At 42.7% G+C, this 13,932-nt stretch overlaps 1 protein-coding gene across 1 annotated transcript in view; it reads right to left on the reverse strand.

The window, feature by feature from the left end:
- ADGB (androglobin) overlaps positions 1–13,932 on the reverse strand; it is a 234,675-nt gene that overhangs the window by 13,591 nt on the left and 207,152 nt on the right. The window lies entirely within an intron of this gene.

Below are 13,932 nucleotides of genomic sequence, written 5' to 3' on the forward strand. Positions count from 1 at the left end.
CAAATGTTTCCATTTGCAACAGAGTGATAGAAAAAAACTTCATTGTGATAGTACGAGAGTCAAAAGACATGGTGAATAATATTTGACTGGTCCTGAGGTCAGGGAAAAATATTTGAGAATAAGGACCAATATTACCTCCAACCTCTGGAAGAGGTGGATTCCAAGGCACCGAGAGGTAAAAGGGAAAGCTAACAAAATCACTGGATTCTTGATGACAACTTGTAGTTGGGGAGCAAAGCTTAGAAGTGAGATCTGTAATGGTATTGTTTATATGCCTTTTACAAGGGAAGTTGTTCTACATGATTCAACACATGAAAACAAGAAGCTGAAAAATAAGACAACTTTTGAGGAGTTATGAATATCTATAACAATGTAGGAGCCAAACCACAGAAATCTCTCAAAAGATCTATAATCTATAATCTTTCACGAGTGATGCTTCTCCAGGAGTAAGTACCAAGAGGTGACCTACCAACAACAGGCACATGTATGCCCACACATAGAGATCCTGAAAAGAGCTCAGCATCTGAACCTTGGTTCCAAAACCGGATTACTCTACAACCATAGCTCCTGGGGTACATGGCAGTGTTTCAGTGCTGGAATCCTACAATGGCACACCTCATCTTGGAGGGAGGGGAAGTCAGTTTTCCTTGATGGTGGGAGGTGAAGCCAGCTGGACTTCCTGGGCCAAGTGTGGACTTGGAGAACTTTTCTGTCTTACAAGAGGATTGTAAAACTCACCAATCAGCACTCTGTAGCTAGGATTGTAAAACACATCAATCAGTGCTCTGTAGCTAGCAAGGGGATTGTAAAATGCACCACTCAGCATTCTGTAAAAATGTACCAATCAGTGCTCTGTAGCTAGCAAGAGAATTGTAAAATGCGCCAATCAGCACTCTGTAGAATGCACCAATCAGCTCTCTGTAAAATGCACCAGTCAGCACTCTTTAAAATGTACCAATCAGTGCTCTGTAAAATGCATCAATCATCAGGAGTCTAAAAGTAGTTAATTGTGGAGAAGATTGAAAAAAGGACACTGTGATAGGACAGAAATGGAACATGGGAGGGGACAAATAAGGGAATAAAAGCTGGCCACCCCAGCCAGCAGTGGCAACCTGCTTGGGTCCCCTTCCATGCTATGGAAGCTTTTTCTTTCACTCTTCACAATAAACCTGCTACTACTCACTCTCTGGGTCCATGCCATCTTTAAGAGTTGTAACACTCACTGTGAAGGTCCACAGCTTCATTCTTGAAGTCAGCAAGATCACAAACCCACCAGAAGGAACAAATTCAGATATCATGGGGGCTCGTCTGGGATATCGCCATGCAGTGAGTACCACCGGACCCCCTTCACTTGCTATTCTGTCCTATTTTTCCTTAGAATTCGGGGACTAAACACTGGGCACCTGTTGGCCAGTTAAAAGTGACTAGTGCAGCTGCCGGACTAAAGACATGGGTGTCAGGCTTTCAGGGAAAGGGCTCTCTAACAACCCCCAACTCTTTGGAGTCAGGAGCATTGGTTTACCTGGAACAAGCGTCCACTTTTCCTGCACTTACGGGCTGAGCCAAGGGACAACAGAGAGGAAAGCCGTTCAGCTCCGGGGTCCCAAGAAAAAGTTGGTTGAGCCTGCAGCCATGAGCAGAACTCTCAAAGTTACATCACCCAAGCCAGACTCACCCATCTATCCTATCTACCCTGGCCCTTGCCTCCTGGGTCCTAGTGCCTGTCAGACAAACTTCCTCCCACTTCTCTTATCTGAGGTTAGTCCTGATTCTAAAAACCACTCCCTGTCCTTGGTGCTCTTCTAGTTTCTCCTCTAAGGATGATTTTTTAATATAAATTTCAGGACTCTGCTCCCTTCTTTAGGCACTTGGCCTCACCAATCAGAAAGACATAATTTTTGCCCAAAGTCTGTCAGGGAGAGGCTCTCTGGAATTTTAGGATCCCTCCTTGGACTACCAGGCCTAACAAAGGCTATTCCTGAAGCTAGGGTATGAGGAGTCTCAGAAATTATATCCTTCCTATTTATGTGATGAGAAGTGAGGAAAAACGGTGTCACTCTTTCAACCCTGTAGATCCCTTCCCTCCCTCAGGGTATGGCCTTCCACTCCATTTTGAGGCATATCATCTTTATAGGACAAGGATAAGGTCCCAATACTAACATGAAAAAATGCTTAGGACTCTAACTACCAGGTTTTTGAGAATGTGTCATTAAGGGTCACTAAATCCAATTTTTCTCGGACCTCTTTGGGGTCTAAGAGGAAAGGTAAGGGTGCATGTTTTTGAGAATGCGTCAGTAAGGGCTGCTAAATCCAACCTTCCTTGGTCCTTTTTGTGGTCTAGGAGGAAAACTAGTGTTTCTGCTGCTGCTTTGGTGAGCGCAACTATTCCAAACAGCAGGGACCAGGTATTGTTGCAGGTTCTTGGGCAGGGAAACAAGCAAACAATAAAAATGCGGGCAGTTTTTCTTTCAGATGGAAAACACTCAGGCATCAACCAATTCACCCTTGAAATGCATCTTAAGACATGGGGACCAATTTGACCTGCAAACCCTGAAAAATAAGCAGCTTTTTTCTGCACTACGGCCTGGCCCCAATATTCTCTCTCTGATGGGGAAAAATGTCCACCTGAGGGAAGTATAAATTATAATACTATTCTGCAGCTTGACCTTTTCTGCAAGAGGGAAGGCAAATGGAGTGAAATACCTTTTGTCCAAGCTTTCTTTTCATTGAAGGATAATCCACAACTATGCAAAGCTTGCAATTTACATTCCACAGGAGGACCTCTCAGCCTACCTCCGTATCCTAGCCTCCCTACAGCTCCCCTTCCTGTTAATGATAAGCCTCCTTTAATCTCCCCCACCCAGAAGGAAATAAGCAAAGAAATCTCCAAGGGACCACTAAACCCCTGGGCTAATGGTTATGTCCCTTCAAGCTGTAGGGGGAGTGGAATTTGCCCCAACCCGGGTACATGTCCCCTTCTCCTTCTCTGATTTAAAGCAGATCAAGGTAGACCTGAAGAAGTTTTCAAATAATCCTGATAGGTATATAGATGTCCTACAGGGTCTAGGGAAAACCTTCAACCTCACTTGGAGAGATGTCATGCTATTGTTAGATCAAACCCTGGCCTTTAATGAAAAGAATGTGGCTTTAGCTGCAGCCTGAGAGTTTGAAGATACCTGGTATCTTAGTCACGTAAATGATAGAATGATAGCCGAAGAAAGGGACAAATTGCCTACTGGTCAGCAAGCCATCCCCAGTATGGATCCCCACTGGGACCTTGACTCAGATCATGGGGACTGGAGTCACAAACATCTGTTGACCTGTGTTCTAGAAGGACTAAGGAGAATTAGGAACAAGTCCATGAATTATTCAATGATGTCCACCATAACTCAGGGAAAGGAAGAAAATCTTTCCGCCTTCCTCGAGTGGGCCTTAAGAAAATATACTCCCCTTTCACCCAACTCCCTCGAGGGACAATTGATCCTAAAAGATAAGTTTATTACCCAATCAGCCACAGATATCACGAGAAAGCTCCAAAAGTGAGCCCTGGGCCCTGAACAAAATCTGGAGGCATTATTAAACCTGGCAACCTTGGTGTTCTATAATAAGGACCAAGAGAAACAGGCCAAAGGAAAGGCAAGATCAGAGAAGGGCCGTAGCCTTAGTCATGGCCCTCAGACAAACAAACATTGGTGGTGCAGAGAGAACAGAAAATGGAGCAGGCCAATCACCTGGTAGGGTTTGTTATCTGTGTGGTTTGCAAGGACACTTTAAGAAAGATTGTCCAGTGAGAAACAAGCTGCCCCCTTGCCCATGTCCACTATGCCAAAGCAATCACTGGAAGGCACACTGCCCCAGAGAACAAAGATTCTCTGGTCCAGAATCCCCCAACCCGATGACCCAACAATAGGACTGAGGGTGCCCAAGGCAAGCACCAGCTCATGTCATCACCCTCACTGAGCCCCAGGTAAGTTTAACCATTGAGGGCCAGGAAATTGACTTCCTCCTGGATACTGGCGTGGACTTCTCAATGTTAATCTCCTCTCCTGGATGGCTGTGCTCAAGGTCCATTACCATCCAAGGAATCCCGGGACAGTCTATAACCAGGTATTTCTCCTACCTCTTCAGTTGTAATTGGGAGACTTTGCTCTTTTAACACACCTTTCTTGTTATGCCTTAAAGTCTCACACCCTTCTTAGGGAGGGACATATTAGCCAGAGCTGGAGCTATTATCTATGTGAATATGGTGAACAAGTTACCCATTTGTTGTCCCCTACTTGAAGAGGGAATCAACTCTGAAGTCTGGGCATTGGAAGGACAATTTGGAAGGGCAAAAAATGTCTGCCCAGTCCAAATCAGGCTAAAAGACCCCACCAATTTTCCTTATCAAATGTAATATCCCTTATGGCCTGAAACTCATAAAGGATTACAGAATATTGTTAGACATTTAAAAGCTCAAGCCTTAGTAAGGAAATGCGGCAGTCCCTGCAACACCCCAATTCTAGGAGTACAAAAAACAAATGGTCATTGGAGACTAGTGCAAGATCTTAGACTCATCAATGAGGCAGTAATTCCTCTATATCCAGTTGTACCCAACCCCTATACCTTTTTCTCTGAAATACCAGAGGAAGCAGAATGGTTCACTGTTTTGGACCTCATGGGTGCCTTCTTCTGCATTCCCCTGCACTCTGACTCCCAGTTTCTCTTTGCCTTTGAGGATCCCACAGACCACACGTCCCAACTCACGTGTATGGTCTTGCTCCAAGAATTTAGGGATATCCCTCATCTGTTTGGTCAGGCACTGGCCCAAGATCTAGGCCACTTTTCAAGTCCAGGCTCTTTGGTCCTTCAGTACGTGGACAATTTACTTTTGGCTACCAGTTCGGAAGCCTTATGCCAGCAGGCTACTTGAGATCTTTTGAACTTTCTAGCTAACAAAGAGTACAAGGTGTCTAAATCGAAGTCCCAGCTCTGCCTACAACCAGTCAAATATCTAGGCCTAATCTTATCCAGAGGAACCAGGGCCCTCAGCAAAGAACAAATACAGCCTATCCTGGCTTGTCCTCACCCTAAGACATTAAAACAGTTGCAGGAGTTCCTTGGGATCACTGGCTTTTGCCGACTATGGATCCCTGGATACAGCAAGATGGCCAGGCTGCTCTATACTCTAATCAAGGAGACCCAGAGGGCAAATACTCATCTAGTAGAATGGGAACCAGAGGCAGAAGCAGCCTTCAAAACCTTAAAGCAGGCCCTAGTACAAGCTCCAGCCTTAAGTCTTTCCACAGGACAAAACTTTTTACATGTCACAGAGAGAGAGGGAATAGCTCTGGGAGTTCTTACTCAGATTCATGGGACAACCCCACAACAGTGGCATACCTAAGTAAGGAAACTGATACAGTAGCAAAAGGCTAGCCTCACTCTTTATGGGTAGTTGTGACAGTGGCCATCTTAGTATCAGAGGCTATCAAAATAATACAAGGAAAGGATCTCACTGTCTGGACTACTCATGATGTAAATGGCACATTAGGTGCCAAAGGAAATTTATGGCTATCAGAAAACCACCTGCTTAGACACTGGGTGCTACTCTTTGAGGGATCGGTGCTTCACATACACATGTGTGCAGTCCTCAACCCTGTTACTTTTCTCCCAGAGGATGGTGAACCAATTGAGCATGACTGCCAACAAATTGTAGCCCAGATGTATGCCGCCCAAGAGGATCTCTTAGAAGTCTCCTTAGCTAATCCTGACCTTAACTTACATACTGGTGGAAGTTGATTTGTGGAGAATGGGATATGCCATTGGTTATGCCACAGTTAGTGATGTAACAGCTCTTGAAATTAAACTTCTTCCCCCAGGGACCGGCACCCAGTTAGCAGAACTAGTGGTGCTTACCCAAGCCTTAGAACTGAAATAAATGTGTATACAGATATCAAGTATGCTTATCTAATCCTACGTGCCCATGCTGCAATATGGAAAGAAAGGGAGTTCCTAACCTCTGGGAGAACCCCCATTAAATACCACAAGGAAATCATGAAGTTATTGCACATAGTGCAAAAACCCAAGGAGATGGCAGTCTTACATTGCCAAAGCCATCAAAAAGGTGAAGGAGAAAAGGCAGAAGGAAACCGTCGGGCAGACACTGAGGCCAAAATTGTTTCCAGGTGGAATCTCCCATTAGAAATACCTATGGAAGGACCCTTGGCATGGAACAACCCTCTCCAAGAGATTAAGCCCCAGTATTCCCTGATTAAAACAGAATGGGGACTTTCATGGGGGCATAGTGTTCTCCCCTTGGGGTGGTTAATGACAGAAGAGGAAAAGGTACTCATATCTGAAGCCAGCCAGTGGAAAATACTTAAGGCCCTCCACCAAACCTTTCATATGGGTATTGAGAACACTCATCAAATGACCAAATCCCTATTTACAGGGCCAAATCTCCTCCAGACCATCCAACAAGTAGTCAAAGCCTGTGAGGTGTGCCAAAGGAATAATCCCTTGGTACATCATGAGGCCACTCTGGGGGAAGAAAGAATAGGTCACTATCCCAGGGAGGACTGGCAGTTAGACTTCACCCATATGCCTAAGTCAAGGGGATTTCAATACTTGTTGGTCTGTGCTGATACCTTTATAAATTGGATAGAAGCCTTCCCCTGCAAGACAGAGAAGTCTCAGGAAGTGGTTAAAGTCCTAATTCATGAAATAATTCCTAGATTTGGGCTTCCCTAAAGCTTACAAAGTGGCAATCTGGCTTTTAAAGCCACAGTAACTCAGGGTATTTCCAGGGCGCTAGGGATACATTACCTTCACTGTGTCTAGAGGCCACAATCCTCAGGGAAGGTTGAGAAGGCAAATTAAACACTCAAGGGGCACTTAAGGAAACTAACACAAGAAACTCATCTCCCATGGCCTACTCTCTTGCCCATGGCCTTGTTGGGAATCCAAAATTCTCCTCACAAAATGGAGCTCAGTCCATATGAAATGCTGTATGGATGACCTTTTCTCACAAATGACCTCTTACTTGATCAGGAAATGGCCAACTTGGTCAAGGATACAACTTCTCTGGCAAAATATCAACAAAATCCTAAAAACCTACCTGAAGGATGTCAAAGAGACAAGGGAACAGAGTTGTTCCAACTGGGAGATCTAGTGTTGGTCAAGTCCCTCTCCTCTACCTCCCCATCCATGGATTCCTTGTGGGAAGGACCATATTTGGTAATCCTCTCTACCCCCACTGCATTTAAGGTGGCAGGAGGGGAATCTTGGATTCACCACACCAGAGTTAAACTTTGGACACCCCCTGACGAACCTGCGGGACCGTCAGTTCAGGAGTCCCAAGATCAGCCAGACCAGCTTTGATACACCTGCAAACTGTTGGAGGACTCGCGTCACCTATTCTGGAAGGAAACGTCACAGACTAAAAAGGCTCCTACAGCTGATCCTGAGGAAAAACCTTTTCCTACTTAAAAAAGGTAAATGAAAACCTGTATAATCTTTAACACCTCTCCTTGCCCCTTTAATGGCATTCTTTTACTGTTTCTTCACGTTATTAAGCAGAATACTAACCATACTCTATGCAGTAGGACTATATACTGTAGCTTCTGCCAGGACAGAAATCCTAATCACGTCAACCTTTTTTTCTATCCTCCTCCCTTCTGACAGCAATTTACTCCTACCTTTAACTCAGACTGGATAAAATGATCTCATCTTTCAGGGCACTCTCTTTACCTTCCTACTTACTCTTTGCCTATGTATCCCTCCTGCTTCCTTGGATACCCCACATAGTCGCCCCTCCCCTTCTACTAGCTCCTAATTACCTCTACAAGACTCTCAACTTAGCCCACTCTCTGTTAAACCAGTCCAATCCTTCCCAGCCAAATGACTGTTGGCTTTGTATCTCTCTATCAGCCACTGCTTACATTGCCACTCCCGTTCCCGCCAAAAAACCCTGCGTCTTTACTAACTTAACCTGCCACCCCAATTATGAAGGAAAAGACCCTTTCCAACTTCTAAATATGCAATCATTAGCTGACTTCCCCATCTCTGATAGGACCAAGAATACCCTAACAGGATGCGCAATCCAGCTTTTACGCTCTTACATTTCTAACCTCACCTACTACATGAGCAATGAAAAGCCCATACACGGCCCTGTGACTACGAATACCATCTTAACTTTCCAAGCCCCTTTATGCATACAACACAACCTGTTATCAGGTCTGCCCATGGGGCATCTACTATCCCATCAGTGTAATTACACCTACAACTTCAAACTCCAACTGATCATAGTAACTTCCAGCTCATCCAAAGAGCTCCATTCAGATGGCTTGTCCGCTTCTCAAGGCCTCCAAAAATAATCACCTCCTTCCTACTTAACAAACAGTCTGGGTTTTGTAATGGCAAACATACTCCCTGTATGAACATTCACCCCCGGACCCACTGCAGCGGCACCCCCACCACTAATGAATGCCTTCTCATCCCCTCTTTCAATCACTCTCTTGAATAGTTCCTAATAGATACAAAATGGTTTTTTCTCCAATGGGAAAATAGAACACAGAGAGCCACTCAGTTTGCTCCCAACACCCCTTTCCAGTCACTCACCGGAGTTGCCTTGGCAAGTACTCTACAGGTATGGGAAAATGAAAACAACAAACTCACACACCTTTTTAATGTACACAACCAGTTCTGTCTACCAAGCCAAGGCATATTCTTCTTATGTGGAACTTCAACCTATATCTGCCTCCCTACCAACTGGACAGGCACCTGTACCTTAGTCTTCCTAAGTCCCAACATTGACATTGCCCCAGTAAATCAGACCCTATCAGTGCCCCTCAAAGCTCAAGTCTGTCAGTGCAGGGTCATACAACGAATACCCCTACTTATAGGGTTAGGAATGGCCACTGCTTCAGGAACCAGAATAGCCAGTCTATCTACTTCATTATCCTACTATCACACACTCTCAAAGAATTTCTCAGGCAGTTTTCAAGAAATAATGAAATCCATGCTTACTCTACCATCCCAAATAGACTCTTTGGCAGCAGTGACTCTCCAAAACCGCTGAGGCCTAGACCTCCTGGCTGCTGAGAAAGAGGACTTTGCACCTTCTTAGGGGAGGAGTGTTGCTTTTACACTAACCAGTCAGGGATAGTATGAAACGCTGCCTGGCATTTACAGGAAAAGGCTTCTGAAATCAGACAACATCTTTCAAACTCTTATACGAGCTTCTGGAGTTGGGCGACATGGCTTCTCCCCTTTCTAGTTCCTGCGACAGCCATCTTGCTATTACTCACCTTCAGGCCCTGTATTTTTAACCTCCTTGTCAAATTTGTTTCCTCCAGGATCAAGGCCATCAAACTACAGATGGTTTTACAAATGGAACCCCAAATAAGCTCAACTCACAACTTCTACTGAGGACCCCTGGACCTTTGACTGGCCTAGAGAGCTCCCCTCTGGAGGACACTACAACTGCAGGGCCCCTTCTTTGTCCTCATACAGCAGGAAGTAGCTAGAGCAGTCATCACCCAATTCACAAAAGCAGGTGGGGTGTCCTGTTTGGAGGGGGGATTGAGAGGTGAAGCCAGCTGGACTTCCTAGGTCAAATGGGGACTTGGAGAGCTTTTCTGTCATAGAAGAGTATTGTAAAATGCACCAATCGGCATGCTGTAAAAACGTAGCAATCAGTGCTCCGTAGCTAGCAAGAGGATTGTAAAATGCACCAATCAGTGCTTTGTAAAATGCCCCAATCAGCACTCTGTAGAATGCACCAATCAGCACTCTGTAAAATGCACCAATCATCAGGAGTCTAAAAGTAGCCAATTGCAGGGAGGATTGAAAAAAGGGCACTCTGACAGGGCAGAAAGGGAACATGGGAGGGGACAAATAAGGGAATAAAAGTTGGCCACCCCAGCCAGCAGCAGCAACCCACTTGGGTTCCCTTCCACGCTGGGGAAGCTTTGTTCTTTTGCTCTTCACAATAAACCTTGCTACCACTCACTCTTTGGGTCCATGACATCTTTAAGAGCTGTAACACTCACTGTGAAGGTCCGTGGCTTCATTCTTGAAGTCAGGGAGACCACGAACCCACTGGAAGGAACCAACTCTGGACACAGTGGCATGCAAACATTAAAATGATAATAAATGTTTTCAAGTGTTTGAGAAATGTCTTGCAGACATTTTGTGCTTGGAGATAGGCTGCTTGGTCTAGGTCCTCCTTTCCTGCTGACTTTTATCTTTCCTCTCTGTTCTTATTTCTCCTCTCTGTGCAAAAGTATACCTGTTCACAACTACGTAGACTTTATTGCACATGTCCAAAGACTCTGATGGCCAAAGGTGTGAATAAATTAGGAGCAGATGAGCTGAAACTGGGGCATGAACTTCCATGCCTTACAATACTGGTCTGGGACTCTGGGTAAAAAAAAAAAAAGTCCATGCTGTGACTGCCCCTGGGCTGGTGCAAACTGATGAATCATGATTACAGTCAATTTTCTTAATTTAAAAATTACCTTATTAGTTTCAGAGCACAGTGTAGACTGCGTGAGTGGAGGTTGGTGCAGCCTTGGAAAAAATATTGATGAAAGAAATTGAAAGTGACATAAATAAATAGAAAAACATCCTGTGTTCATAGACTGGAAGAATTAATGTTAAAATGTTCATACCACTCAATGCATTCCACATATTCAATGCAATCCCTACCAAAAATCTAATGTCGTTCTCCAGAGAAGTAGACAAAAACATTCCTAAAATTTGTATGGAACCCCCAAAGGCCTCATATAGTCAAAGCCATCTGGACCAAAAATAACAAAGAGGGAGGCATCACCAGACTTCAAAATACATTACAACGCTATACTAATCAAAACAACATGGTGCTGGCATAAAAACAGACACATCAACAGATGGAATAGAGGCTGAGTGTGGTGGCTCACGCCTGTCATCCTAGCACGTTGGAAGGCCAAGGTGGGAGGATAGCTTGAGCCCAGGATGTTGAGGCTGCAGTGAGCTGTTACTGTGCCACTGAACTCCAGTTTGGGGGACTGAGCAAGGCACTGTCTCAAAATAAAAACTAAACTGAAAACAAATGGAACAGAACACACAATGGGAAACGGAGATCTCTTCAACAAATGGTGTTTGGAAAACCTGATATTCACATGCAAAAGAAGTAAAATGGACCTTTATGCAAGAATCAACTCAGGCCAGGGTGACTCATGCCTGTAAACCCAGAACTTTAGGAGGCTGAGGCTGGAGAATTCCTTGAGCCCAGGAATTTGAGATTAGCCTGGGCAACATAGTGAGACCTCATCTCTATAAAAAATAAAATATTCACCAGAAATAGTGGCATGTGCTTATAGTCTCAGCTACTCAGGAGGCTGAGGTGGGCAGATCAATTGAGCCTGGGAGGTTGAGGCTGCAGTGAGCCGTGATTGAGCCACTGTACTCCAACCTCTCTAAAAATAAAACAAAAACCAAAAAAGATCAATTCAAAATAGATTAAAAACTTAAACATAAGTCCAGAAACTATAAAACTACTAGAAGAAAAACAGGAGAAACAGCCCATGATATTAGTGTGGGCAATATTTTCTTTGAATATGATCCTAAGAACACAGAAACAAAAGTAAAAATAGACAAGTGGGGCTGTACCAAACTAAAAACCTTTGCTGTACAAATGAAACAATGAAAAGTGATGAATCAACCCATGGGTTGAGTTAAAATATTCAGAAATCATGCATTGGATAAGAGGCTAATATTCAATATATACAAGGAACTTAAGCTACTCAATAATAAGAAAGCAAATAACTAGATTAAAAAATGGGTAAAGAACCTGAATAGATATTACTCAAAAGAAGAGATACAAATGACCAACACATACATAAAAAGATGATCAACATCTCCAGTCATCAGAAAAATGCACATTAAAACCACAATGAGATACTACCTCATACCTGTTACATTGGCTGTTATAAAAAAGATGAGAGATAACAAGCATTGGTGAGAGTGTGGATAAAAGGGAACTCAGGTACACTTTGGTGGTACTGGGAATAATTACAAGCCATTTGAAAAACCAGTATGGAGATTATTTGAAAAACTAAAAGTAGAATTACCGCATGATCCAGCAATCCTGCTTGTGGGTATATATCCAAAGGAATTAATACAAGTATGTGAAAGAGGTGTCTGTACTTGTATGTTCATTACATTATTCACAACAGCCAACATAGGGAAATGACCAAAGTACCCATCAATAGATGAATGGATTTTTCAAAATGTGGTATGTAGACACAATGGAATACTATTTAGTCTTTAACAAACAGAAAATTCTGTCATTTGCAACATTATGGACAAACCTGGAGGACAAGATGCTAAGTAAAAAAGCCAGCCTCAGAGAGACAAATATGGCATGGTCTCATTTATATGTGGAATCTAAAATGTTGAACATACAGATATTAGGATGGTGGTTACCAGAGGCTGGGGGGTCATAGTGTAGTGGACAAGGAAAGGGAAAATGTTTGTCAAAGGGTACAGTTAGTTTCAGTTAGCTAGCAGGAATAGGTTCTGGTGTTCTATTGCACAGCTTGGTGAACACAGTTAACAGTGTATTGGATGTTTCAAAATAGCTAACAGAGTGGATATTAAATGATCTCACCACAAGGAAATAATAAGTATTTTAGGTAATGAATACATTTATTAGCTTGATTTGATCATTCCATAACCTATACATGTATCAAAACATCCCATTGTACCCCATAAATATATATAATTATTTGCTAATTAAAAATAAAATTTCAAAAAGGATTACTTTGTTAGCACATAAGTAAGCAATTTGATATCAGAATTTAAGTTGCATTGTTTTAGCTACATTTTTCTATTTTACAGATGTTTAAATTAACTAAGGATGGGGAAAAGTTTGTGTTCAGTTAGAGATCACAATAGATGGAGACCAAAGAGCTGGGTTTAAATCCAAGTTCTACCCAAACTGCATCAGTTTCCTGCTCTCGGGTGAGTCATTTTTCCAATCCTGTCATTTTAGAAGTGGAGAGAGCAATATATGCTTTCTCTAATTTACGTAATCTCAAGTGAGATAAGAGATGGAAAGATTACTCTACAAATTAAATATTAATATTAAATGGAATGTGTTCTAATAAGTTTTACTGCTACCATCATGTGAGCTATTACGTATTGAATGGGCATATACTTTCAATATATTGCTTAAAAAATATCAGAATCTCCTGTTAGTATAGTAAAAGATTCCTTTGAATTTTGGAATTTTCCTCTTAGTATGGAAATCACTTAAGGACATGCTTTAGCTTTAAACACTTCTTAATTTTAAAATTCTCAGAATGGTTTAGCAATTTTGAGAAAAGAACCACTGTTGGCTTTTCTGAGAATACTTCTTATTAAGACTTCCTTCTTTGCTGCCTGGGTTCAAAACACGTAGAAAAATAGAGAGTAAGATTATACTATTGATCCAGGTTTAACCGGAGGATGTGGCTTGATATGAGAGACAAATGGGCCATGATCACCTGAAGCTGACTGACTGTTCCAGCACAGTCTAGGTAGTGCTCACACCTGAAGGAAGAGCCTCATTTATTCTCTCCAAATGCATTAACAGGACATTTTGTTCCCTTTAAGACAGGAGGAGTTGAGGAGTTGCTTAGGAATTCATGGAAACTAGGAGTGTGGAAAGGCATTTTCCTTTGATCAGGGATTTAGTTCAGTTTAGTGAACAGATATGAATCCACATAGAAACGAATCAAGTCAGGGTGACTTGTACACCACTGAAAATTGCTCATTTTCAACATTTAAAAAACTACATTCTTAAAATTTGTTATTAAAGGTAAAAAGGAAATCTATCATGTAGCATGCTACAGATAACACAAAAAAATCTGTGTTTAATGACAAGTGTATGTGTAAATGTTGGCATTTTATTTTTAGCATTTGTAGACA

Source organism: Theropithecus gelada, chromosome 4 (assembly GCF_003255815.1).
Source record: "Theropithecus gelada isolate Dixy chromosome 4, Tgel_1.0, whole genome shotgun sequence".
NCBI lineage: Eukaryota > Metazoa > Chordata > Mammalia > Primates > Cercopithecidae > Theropithecus > Theropithecus gelada.